The sequence below is a fragment of the Ambystoma mexicanum genome, chromosome 5p, assembly GCF_040938575.1.
Source record: "Ambystoma mexicanum isolate Mex_15411 chromosome 5p, UKY_AmexF1_1, whole genome shotgun sequence".
Classification (NCBI taxonomy): domain Eukaryota; kingdom Metazoa; phylum Chordata; class Amphibia; order Caudata; family Ambystomatidae; genus Ambystoma; species Ambystoma mexicanum.
The window spans coordinates 481,186,855-481,199,251 of NC_090930.1; positions in this window are offsets into that span (position 1 = coordinate 481,186,855).

Genomic DNA, 12,397 nt, shown 5'->3' on the forward strand with positions numbered 1-12,397 from the left:
GAAACTACAAGTCCCAGTCAAATGTTGGTTGAATTGTAGTTCCACAACATATTCTCACGAGATTTCCAAATCTCGAGGGTATGCTGAGATCACAAAGGTCATTTTGAAGACCAACCTCATAAAAGGCCTTGCCTCACATTTGCCCGTGCTTGGCATTCAGTTTAAACTGAGGTCTGCGTACCTGCAGAAGCATGCGATATCTATCCATCGCCTCCTTTACAAAAAATGTCTGAACTCTAGGCAACCTACCAATGAACCTGCAAAAGAAGTCAAAGAAGACCTTAACAAGGTGTATGTAATCTGAGTATGCAACTTATTTGAACTGTTAACGCAATTCATCAGAAGCAATAACCGAGCCAATATCAGCACATAACATATTCCTTGAAGACAGCTTAAAGACTACTCAGACCCTACCAATATAATGCTGGCGCTCCTTACCATTATCATGTTCCCCTATCGTTTAGTCCCCAATGCTACACCATGCACAAGAGGTCATCTCATCAAGGTTGGCGAAGGACTAGTTAGACCAGGCTATCCACGCCACTTCCCCATCCCCTGCCCCACCCCTTTCCTCCCCACACACCCCCCTTTCCCCATACCATCCCCTCAGACCCACATTACACCCACCACCATTAAAAATGGAGCAACCTCAGACCACCCGTGTCTTAGTCCCAACCCGTCCATATACAATCACACCATACCTATCAGCATTCATGATACGACCACACCCATCCTGGGTAATGAAAGACTCAATAGACTCATGTCTAGAACTAAAATTCCCCTACTACCCACCCCACTCACCACCACACCCAATACACCAACCAAACTAAACACCACGCCCATTAATCTCCAACACAAAAGCCTCCACAACGCACCACTCAAACACCTATCCAATAACAAAACCACTGATTCTTCCACCATCTTAGATAACACACCACCCCCTGCCCCCCCTCCACCCTCAAAAGCGCACTCATCAATGCCCGCTCATTAGGTGCCCATGCCATAGACATCCATGACCTTATTGAGGACCAACACCTTGACATGCTGGTGGTCACTGAAACCTGGCTCCATCCAGCAGCAGGACCATCTCTAGCCCTTGCTATTCCCCCAGGATTCAGTATCTTTAGAACAGACAGGTCAAACACCCAAGGAGGTGGAGTTGCAATAATAGCCAAAACCACTCTGGAAATCATAGCTAGCCCAATAGAATAGATACAAGGCTATGAACTCCTTCTAGTGAAGTACACCTCCAACCCCAAAACTACTACCAACTTACTAGTGGTATACAGATCACCCAACAAAAATACACACCCTGACTTGGACATACCGCTACTCCTAACGCCCCTCATCAAGCCTAAAACTAAATGCATAGTCCTCGGTGACTTTAACCTAGGATACGATGACCCCCTGGACTCAGAAGCTTCTACATTCTATACAGCCATGTCAGAAATGCACTTCGTACAACTGATAGATAAACCCACCCACTCAAAAGGAAGAACCCTAGACTGGCTTCTCACGCCCAACTCTCTAATCACCATTGACTCCATCCTCCCAGTCAATTGGTCAGACCACTATGTAATTAACTTCACCATAGATAATGCCAGTACAGAGCACATCACCCCTAAAAAACCAGAAGCATTCGAAACTAGAAATATCAAAAAACTCTCCTCCGACAAACTCACTCCAGTCCTGAGTGCTGCCCTTGCCCTTACGGTTCCAGGCACTAACAACCCTTCCTATCTAGCTGAACAATACCAACAATGCCTTACCCAAACTATTGACCTACTTGCTCCCATCACCACCAAAACCCGTAGACCTGACAAACGTTCCTGTTTTTGGTTTAATGAGGAACTTGTAGCCTTAAGACGCACAAAAAGATCTCTTGAACACCTCCATAAGAAAAACAATACCCCAGAATCGGCACTAGCCTTCGCTGAAGCTAACAAAATATATAAATCAGCTATAATCTCTCAAAAAGCCAACGCCTTCAACCTCCGCATTACTAATGCGTCCTCCGACAGCAAAGAACTGTTTACCATCCTTAGAGAGCTCGAAAACCCCTGTCAAACTTCAGCACCTTCTAACGCTAGCAAAGACTGGTGCACCACTATACAAAACACACTCTCATCTAAAATTCTCCTACTACAAAACAAAATTGATAATAAAAAAACTCTCCTAGCTGACAAAACTCCACCCACTATATCAACGACTACATCAAATGCCACTATTGGTCCCCCATTTCAATTAACACCAGTGTCTAACAAAGAAGTATTTGACACCATAATGAAACTCAAAGCTTCCAACTGTAAAGAAGACCAATTCCCCTCCCATCTAGTCAAACTCTGTGCCCCCACCCTCACACCCATAATTACCAAATTCATCAATGCCTCTTTCCTCACAAACACAGTCCCCACCAGTATCAAAAAAGCTTGGGTGACACCATTAGGGAGAATTCTCTGTTTAGGCTGAATTTCCTAACCTAGTGAGTCCCCCAGCAGCTTTGCTGGATTTCTGGAGTTTGTTTTTTTCCATCCTGCCAAGAGTGAGACTCTTTTCTCCCACTCTTGGACATGTATGTGTGTAATTCCTTTGAAATGTCAATGTGTTCGATGGGCTATGGGGTCTTTTACTCCATAGGGTCTCATATGTTTTTCTATGTGTGTTACACTGCACCCTACGTGCCGTAACACTGGGGAATCCTAGCGGACCCCCACCATAGACTCCATAACCGGGGGCTGACTACTGTCTCCCCGGGCATGTAAAGTCACCATTGGCTTTACTAGACCTAAATTTATTAACAGAACTAGTACAAACCATCTTATTGTGGACGTACTAGTAGGGGTAATTTGATTACTCCTAGGTCTGTTACTCGAGGGGGCACTGTCCCGTCCCCCCTCGTCGAGTTTCGGCTGCTTGCAGTGGAAACTACTTGTTATGTTCGACCCCGAACATAACCCTATGGGATTCGTCCCATTGTTGGAGATTGACCCTTTTTCTCGTTAATCTCTAACGTACCACCGTTCTCCTTATCTTAAATAGGTTTATCGGATGGTATTTTCTGCCAGAACTCGGTTTTTAAAATGGCGTCTGTGTTCGTCTCTTTGTCTCCTAAACCAAAGGTTGAGCCCTTTGTTCCACTTTTGGCGGGCCTCTGGACAGAGACCCTCCAAAGTGGTGCCATTCTGTCTGGGTTACCACAGGGGTGTGGGAGGGGGTTTAGGCACCCTGGACCGAGTTGCCTTGCCAACTCCGGTCGTACTCTGGAGTGATTGGCCCAAGGGGTGAGCCTTCCCGCTCACCACTTAGCATGTATTGATTGACAGCTAGACTGAATGAATGGGGGTTTTCTGCATAAAAGCAGGGCTTTTGGGACTGGATCTTCAGAAGTCGCCACAGGACCTAAGAATCCGACGAGGGTAACGCTGAGCCCACCTGCACGACGACACCTCCGGTGGAGCCCTGCGGAACCGACTCACCACTTCCCGACGACAGAGGAGATCTCCCTGCCGGAGAGTCTCTTCCCCTGGCTGGTGGGAACAACCAGTCCCCTTTGCTTTTTATTCGCCTCAGGACGCAGTGGTCGAATTGCCCGTGCAGAGCACCTCGGCAACCGGATAGCCACTACCCTGTACCGCGACCAAAAGGTGTTGCCTTGTGACGGAGCACTCCGTGGCTGGTCTCTTCCCTGGTGGTGCACCAGACTTCACTTTTCTTCGACAACGAGATCATCTCTACTCTTGGCAAAGACCCGACGTGCATCCACCACCAGGAATAACTGCCCCCGCCGGAGCTGCCCTCCACAACAAGGTACCGTGTCCGCCTGGCTTCCCTTTCGATTGGTTCGAGTGAGGTGTCTTAATCCTCTCCGTTCCGTTGGGTCGCCTCCAAGCTTTTCTCATTTATTGTTCTGAACTGGTTCAATCTGCCGATAACAATTTGCTACAAAGACTTGAATGTATCTCCAATAGAGACTTGTTGGGACATCGCGCCTTGCCTCTCTCCGAGTGGGCCTGGCCTCTGAACTTTATGATCTATTGTGATTCTTGCCTTCCTGCCTTGCATTTTATCCGCGAAGGATTGAACTGTGTTGATTTCGTAACCTGCTTATTTTTCTTTCCCGTCCTAACCAATATTAGAGTGTCATCTAGGTTGAGGTATACACCTCTGTCTGAAAATAAGTGGTACCAGTAGAACCTAGAGTTGTCGAAATATTGCTATGGGGATTGATCGTTTTCTTCTTCGTAGAGTAATTGTGTTTGATTTGTTTGCCGTGAATTTGCCATACTGTTTTTCATAGATGTTCTGTTATAAATAAATACCTTAATATTTTTAAACTAAGCTTCGTTGCGTGTTTGCTTGTCTTGCTGTGAAGAATTGCCCTATTTTGTATACTCCACATACTGCTCAACTTTTCTTGAGAGAGGTCTGACTGCTCAGCCACAGCTACCAAGTGAATCTGTGTGGTACAGACTGCTACCAAGTGGGTTCACCGCCAAACACCTGTAGTCCTAAATCTTTTGCAGTGGTCCCAGAGGGAACTGCACAGGTTTCCGCCTAACACTGGTGTACAGCGGTGGGATTTGTATCGAGTATACAGTTTAGAGTGCTTTTCGACACTGTAGGATAACTAACCACAAAACTTTGCACAAAAAGCAACTTTCAAAAAACATGTCTACGATGGAAACTTACAGTCACGAGTCCTTGTCAGGTGAAAATACTGAGAGTCTGCGAGCTCTCCGTAGGCAAGAGAATCTTCCTGTAAGAGGCAAGAAGTTAGAACTGATAGAGAGATTGCTGGTGAACCAAAGTCTGGGTACTGGTTCAGAGGAACCAATCTCTCCAGCGAATGTAGATAACAGTAATGGGGTTGATCTGAATCGTAATTCTGATGATAGCGATGAAGAGGCTGACGAGGACGGAGAGGCTAACGAAACTGTCTCCCCTGCTCCTCTACCTGCCTTACCAGCTGTGCCTACGGGGCCCATACCAGGTCCCACAAGTAACCCTGCTTATTTTGAACTTGAAAAAATGAAGCTCGAACTAGAATACAAACGGTTCTTGGCTCAATCTGAACGAAACCAAGAGCTCGAGTTCAGACGGATGAATGCCCAGGCTGAGCAGAAGCAAGCTGAGTTAAGACTCAGAGAAATAGAACTTAATCATGAGTTAGAGATGAAAAAGTTGGCTATGGAAATTGCTTCTCTCTCCTCTGGTTCCTCTAGGAGCTCCAGTCCCAAAAGACCCCGGATGCCGAAGGAATTAGTGGGTATGTATGAACCGAGATTGGATGTGTTGGATTGGTTAAAACTGTTTGAATACAATCATGGGCTCCAGGACATCACCGGGAATGCGTTGCTTCCCTGGTTGTTCTCTAGGCTCCCCCCTGTTGCGACTGATGTGGTAATGGAGTTGGGGGAGGCGGATAAGACGGATTACGAAAGTGTGAAACTAGCTTTAATCGCTAGATTCGGAAGACCCCTTCCCAGTATCTTAAGAGGTTTAGAACCCTCAAAAAGCATGATGGTACCCCTTGGGCTACCTGGGTGAGTGAAGGGTTGAAAAACTTAGAGGGATGGATTAAGGGTTACAAAGTGAACACTTATGAGGGTATGAGAAATCTTTTTATGTTGGAGTCTATTTATGATGCCTGTTCTCCTGAGCTCAGACAGCACTTGGCTGATTCGAAGGAATTGGATTCCAGGGAGCTAGCTAAGGCTGCTGACTTGTGGGTTGCCAACAGGGCTACTCATAAGGATTCTGTGGCAACTCAGAAAAAGGATGAGGGAAGACAGCCTAAAAAAGACTCAAAAGAGAATTTGAATAACTCACATTCCAAAGAGGGCCCCAAACAAAACCAGAAGGGTAAGCCACCAGGAAAACCACAGCAGAATAGTGTGTCTTCTGGTGCCAAACTGGAAGTAGGTCAGAACAAGCCATCATTCCAGAAAGCATTCGGTAAATGCTTTGTTTGTGGCTCGACTGACCACGTGAAAGGAGATCCCAGATGTAATGGTAAACCTTCAGGGGTCCAGCTTGTCTCCTTAGCCTTCGCTCCAGAGGAGGAAGTCCAAATGGCAAGTGGAAACTTTCTACTTCTAGCTGACAAACCCATTGGAGTCTCAGCCAGCGTTTCTTTAGTATCTCTGGGGTTGTGGGAACAACAGAATTTAGATGTCTATAATTCTATCCCCGATAATACTAAAGAGTATTATAAGGACAGTGTCCAGGTGAATGGTCAGGAGACTCCTGCCATTAGGGACACTGGGGCCAGCATAACTGTGGTGGATAAATCGTTTTTTCAGGCTGAGGATGTTGCTAAGGCACCCAAACGCCTCACCAAGTTAGCTGGAGGGCCTGTGCAGATGCTTCCCCAATTACCAGTTCTCATCCAGTGTAACGACATGACTGTGAAGATACCTGTCAGCATACAGAGTGAGGTACCAGGACGCGTACTGTTGGGTAACGATTTGAAAACTCTCGGAGTTGTATCGCATACTCCCAGACCTCCTAGTAAACGGTTACAGGAGCTAACCAGACCTGCAAGAGAGAGGACCATGCGTGGTACTCTCCAGGAGATGATGAAGAAAGATATCACTCCTGCTCCACTGGAATTGTCGGCCGCTGTCTCCAAGAAATCAGAAGCGAAAGGGAAACCTAAGACTTCTATCCCGAAATCAGCAGCCCGCATTCCAGTGCAGACAACACGGACTTCCCCGAGGTTGTCCACAGTTACACCTGTAACTCCACCTCCAACTGAGGCTGAGAGGGAGGTACAACCCTGTGTGGTAGAATTAGACTCTGAGGAAGAGCTAATGGAAGGCCAGGAACTCATTGGAGATCTGGATCCTGTTGACCATCCTGAACTGCAGTCTTTACTGGCAGAAGGTGGACCCAGCAGGGCAGACTTCAGTAAGGGACAGAGAGAATGTCCAACTCTGGAAGGTCTTCGCCACCAGGCAGAAGCTCAGGCTGAAGGGCAAGAGCCTGGGAAATACAGGTTGCACTGGGAAGATGGCCTCTTCTACAGTGAACCGACCGAGTCTGCACCTGGAGACTACAAACGACTCGTAGTACCCTAAGAGAACAGACCACAGTTCTTGCAGTTAGCCCACGAGATTCCTTTGGCTGGTCACTTGAGTTTCAAGAAGACTAAGGAAAGGCTCTCTCTCTACTTCTATTGGCCGAAGATGGGGGCCGAAGTTGAAAAACACTGCAGGAGCTGCCACACCTGCCAGATCTCTGGTAAGGTTGGCTCCAAGAATGTGGCACCTTTAGTGCCTCTCCCAGTTGTGGGAGTCCCATTTGAGAGAGTAGGGATTGACATTGTTGGTCCCCTTGATCCTCCAACCTCCTCAGGCAACAGGTTTATACTTGTTGTAGTAGACCATGCTACTAGGTATCCTGAGGCAATTCCTATGAGGACTGTTACAGCTCCGGCTGTGGCTAAGGCCCTCCTTGGTATTTTTACTAGGGTCGGGTTTCCTAAGGAAGTAATCTCTGACAGGGGGTCAAACTTTATGTCCCACTACATGAAAGCCATGTGGAAAACCTGCGAAGTTACTTACAAGTTCTCAACGGCTTACCACCCACAAACCAATGGGTTGGTAGAACGGTTCAACCGAACCATGAAGAGTATGATAGGTGCTTTAGAGGAACCCCTTAAGCGTAAGTGGGACCTTCTACTGCCATGCCTTCTCTTTGCTTATGGAGAAGTCCCTCAGGAAGGCGTAGGTTACTCGCCCTTCGAACTCCTCTATGGTCATCCCGTCAGAGGTCCATTGGCCCTGATTAAGGAGGGGTTGGAGAGTGCTCCTTCCCCCAAGCCAGTCAGAGTGACTGACTACGTGATAGGTCTCCGGAGGAGAATGTCACACATGATGACGGAAGCAAGCGATAACTTGAAAGCTGGACGAGCATTGGTCAAGCACTGGCACGATCAAAAGGCTAACATGGTTGAGTTCGCTCAAGACCAGCTTGTTCTCGTTATGATCCCAACAAGGCAGAGGGCCTTGCAAGATAAGTGGATGGGACCCTTCCGAGTAGTGGGTAAACTCGGGGAGGTTAACTATCTGGTGGACTTGGGCAATCCCAAGGAGGCTCCGACAGTCTTTCACACCAACCGACTTAAAGCATATGTCTCACGACCTGATGTAGGAGCGTTGCTTCTAGCATCACCCGAGGAAGAAGAAGAGAGTGAAGCTCTTCCGGATCTCCTCAGAGGCTTACCTTTAGACGAAAAAATTGAAGGAGTAAATCTCTCCTCCAATCTGACACCCGAGCAACAAGACGAGTGCAAATCTATGTTGAATCAGTTTGCCTCGCTGTTCTCGCTTTCACCAGGCTTGACCCTTTGGGGCCAGCACGACATACTCACTGGTGACTGTCTGCCAGTCAAAAGCAGAGGATACCGCATGTCAGAAAACATACGAACCCACATCAAAGGTGAGGTCAGCAAGATGCTTGATCTCGGGGTAATAGAGCCCTCTACTAGTCCATGGTCTAGCCCAGTTGTGTTAGTACCAAAGGCTGGATCTAAAGAGCTTAGATTCTGCGTGGATTATAGAGCTCTTAATGCAGTCACCAAGACTGATGCCCACCCTTTGCCAAGAACAAATGAGTTGGTGGATAAACTTGGCGCCGCCAAGTTCCTCAGCACATTTGACTTGACGTCAGGCTATTGGCAAATAGCCCTGACAGACCATGCCAAGGAGAAAACTGCATTTTCTACCCCCGTTGGCTTATACCAGTTTAAGGTAATGCCTTTCGGATTGAAGAATGCACCTGCTACGTTTCAACGGATGGTAAAGCAGGTTCTGAATGGGATGGAGGACTTCTGCATGGCATACTTGGATGACATCGCAATGTTCAGCAATTCCTGGGAAGAACATGTAACCCACCTGACAGATGTTTTGCAGGCTCTTTGATGAGCCAATCTGACCATAAAGGCGAGCAAATGCCAAATTGGACAGAGTAAGGTAGTCTATCTTGGGCATGAGGTAGGCGGTGGAGAAATAAGGCCTTTGCTCGGTAAAACTGAAGCTGTGCAAAATTGGACAACACCGACTACTCAAACCCAGGTGAGAGCCTTCCTAGGGCTCACTGGGTATTACAGGAATTTCATAGAGAACTATGGGACCATAGCTTCTCCACTGAATGTCATCTCCTCGCCCAAATTTCCTAAAAAGGTTAAATGGAACGAGGAGTGCAATCAGGCTTTTGAAAACCTGAAAAAGGCTCTTTGCCAAGCCCCAGTACTCAGAGCTCCTGATTACCGCCAACACTTCATTGTGCAGACAGATGCTTCAAATGTAGGAATAGGTGCCATACTCAGTCAACTGGATGGGAAAGGTAGGGAGCACCCCGTTTGCTTCATCAGCCGCAAGCTGAAGGATCCTGAAACAAGGTGGGCAACAATCGAAAGAGAGTGCTTTGCTATCGTATGGGCTCTGAAGAAGTTTAGGCCGTACTTGTATGGTTCTACTTTTGTCATTCAGACTGACCACCAACCCTTGAGATGGTTAATGCAAATGAAAGGGGAAAACCCAAAACTATTGAGATGGTCGATCTGCCTGCAAGGGTTTGATTTCACCATTGAGCACAGGTCAGGGTGTCACCACCAAAATGCTGATGGTCTCTCTAGGATGTATGTCATCGACTAGAGGTATGAGATTCATCCAGGAGTGGATTAAATCCTCCTGTCCCTTAGTCTGGGGGGGGCGAGTGTTAGGGAGAATTCTCTGTTTAGGCTGAATTTCCTAACCTAGTGAGTCCCCCAGCAGCTTTGCTGGATTTCTGGAGTTTGTTTTTTTCCATCCTGCCAAGAGTGAGACTCTTTTCTTCCACTCTTGGACATGTATGTGTGTAATTCCTTTGAAATGTCAATGTGTTCGATGGGCTATGGGGTCTTTTACTCATAGGGTCTCATATGTTTTTCTATGTGTGTTACACCGCACCCTACGTGCCGTAACACTGGGGAATCCTAGCGGACCCCCACCATAGACTCCATACCCGGGGGCTGACTACTGTCTCCCCAGGCATGTAAAGTCACCATTGGCTTTACTAGACCTAAATTTATTAACAGAACTAGTACAAACCATCTTATTGTGGACGTACTAGTAGGGGTAATTCGATTACTCCTAGGTCTGTTACTCGAGGGGACACTGTCCGGTCCCCCCTCGTCGAGTTTCGGCTGGTGGCAGTGGAAACTACTTGTTATGTTCGTCCCCGAACATAACCCTATGGGATTCGTCCCATTGTTGGAGATTGACCCTTTTTCTCGTTAATCTCTAACGTACCACCGGTCTCCTTATCTTAAATAGGTTTATCGGATGGTATTTTCTGCCAGAACTCGGTTTTTAAAATGGCGTCTGTGTTCGTCTCTGTGACTCCTAAACCAAAGGTTGAGCCCTTTGTTCCACTTTTGGCGGGCCTCTGGACAGAGACCCTCCAAAGTGGTGCCATTCTGTCTGGGTTACCACAGGGGTGTGGGAGGGGGTTTAGGCACCATGGACCGAGTTGCCTTGCCAACTCCGGTCGCACTCTGGAGTGATTGGCCCAAGGGGTGAGCCTTCCCGCTCACCACTTAGCATGTGTTGATTGACAGCTAGGCTGAATGAATGGGGGTTTTCTGCATAAAAGCAGGGCTTTTGGGACTGGATCTTCAGAAGTCGCCACAGGACCTAAGAATCCGACGAGGGTAACGCTGAGCCCACCTGCACGACGACACCTCCGGTGGAGCCCTGCGGAACCGACTCACCACTTCCCGACGACAGAGGAGATCTCCCTGCCGGAGAGTCTCTTCCCCTGGCTGGTGGGAACAACCAGTCCCCTTTGCTTTTTATTCGCCTCAGGACGCAGTGGTCGAATTGCCCGTGCAGAGCACCTCGGCAACCGGATAGCCACTACCCCTGTACCGCGACCAAAAGGTGGTGCCTTGTGACGGAGCACTCCGCGGCTGGTCTCTTCCCTGGTGGTGCACCGGACTTCACTTTTCTTCGACAACGAGATCATCTCTACTCTTGGCAAAGACCCGACGTGCATCCACCACCAGGAACAACTGCCCCCGCCGGAGCTGCCCTCCACAACAAGGTACCGTGTCTGCCTGGCTTCCCTTTCGATCGGTTCGAGTGAGGTGTCTTAATCCTCTCCGTTCCATTGGGTCGCCTCCAAGCTTTTCTCATTTATTGTTCTGAACTGGTTCAATCTGCCGATAACAATTTGCTACAAAGACTTGAATGCATCTCCAATAGAGACTTGTTGGGACATCGCGCCTTGCCTCTCTCCGAGTGGGCCTGGCCTCTGAACTTTATGATCTATTGTGATTCTTGCCTTCCTGCCTTGCATTTTATCCACGAAGGATTGAACTGTGTTGATTTCGTAACCTGCTTATTTTTCTTTCCCGTCCTAACCAATATTAGAGTGTCATCTAGGTTGAGGTATACACCTCTGTCTGAAAATAAGTGGTACCAGTAGAACCTAGAGTTGTCGAAATATTGCTATGGGGATTGATCGTTTTCTTCTTCGTAGAGTAATTGTGTTTGATTTGTTTGCCATGAATTTGCCATAGTGTTTTTCATAGATGTTCTGTTATAAATAAATACCTTAATATCTTTACACTAAGCTTCGTTGCGTGTTTGCTTGTCTTGCTATGAAGAATTGCCCTATTTTGTATACTCCACATACTTCTCAACTTTTCTTGAGAGAGGTCTGACTGCTCAGCCACAGCTACCAAGTGAATCTGTGTGTTACAGACTGCTACCAAGTGGGTTCACCGCCAAACACCTGTAGTCCTAAATCTTTTGCAGTGGTCCCAGAGGGAACTGCACAGGTTTCCGCCTAACAGACACCACTCCTAAAAAAACCATCCCTGGACCCCTCAATACCCACTAATTACCGACCTATTACAACGGTCCCATTTCTCCTAAAAATAATTGACAAAATATCCTATTGCCAAATTCAGAACCATTTGGAACAACATCAACTATTAGGAGACCGCCAGTCAGGATTCCGCCCCAACCATAGTACAGAGACAGCCCTCCTTGATCTGAAGATCCAAATGGATGCCACTAAAGAAGCAGGCAAACTCTGTCTGCTGATGCTCCTGGACCTCTCAGCGGCCTTCGATCTGGTCGACCACGACAAACTCTGCAACACTCTAGCAAACAACTTCAACCTAGCTCAGAGCGCTACCAACCGGATCAAATCATTCTTGGCTGATAGGACCTCCAGAGTGTCCGTCGGCAAAGAATCAGCAGACCCAGTGCCTGTCCCAGCAGGTGTGCCGCAAGGCTCTTGCCTATCCCCCACACTGTATAATGCCTACACTAAGCTATTATTTGCAGCTTTGGATGCCATGGGTGTCATCTATACTAACTTCGTCGATGACACCCAAATCCTT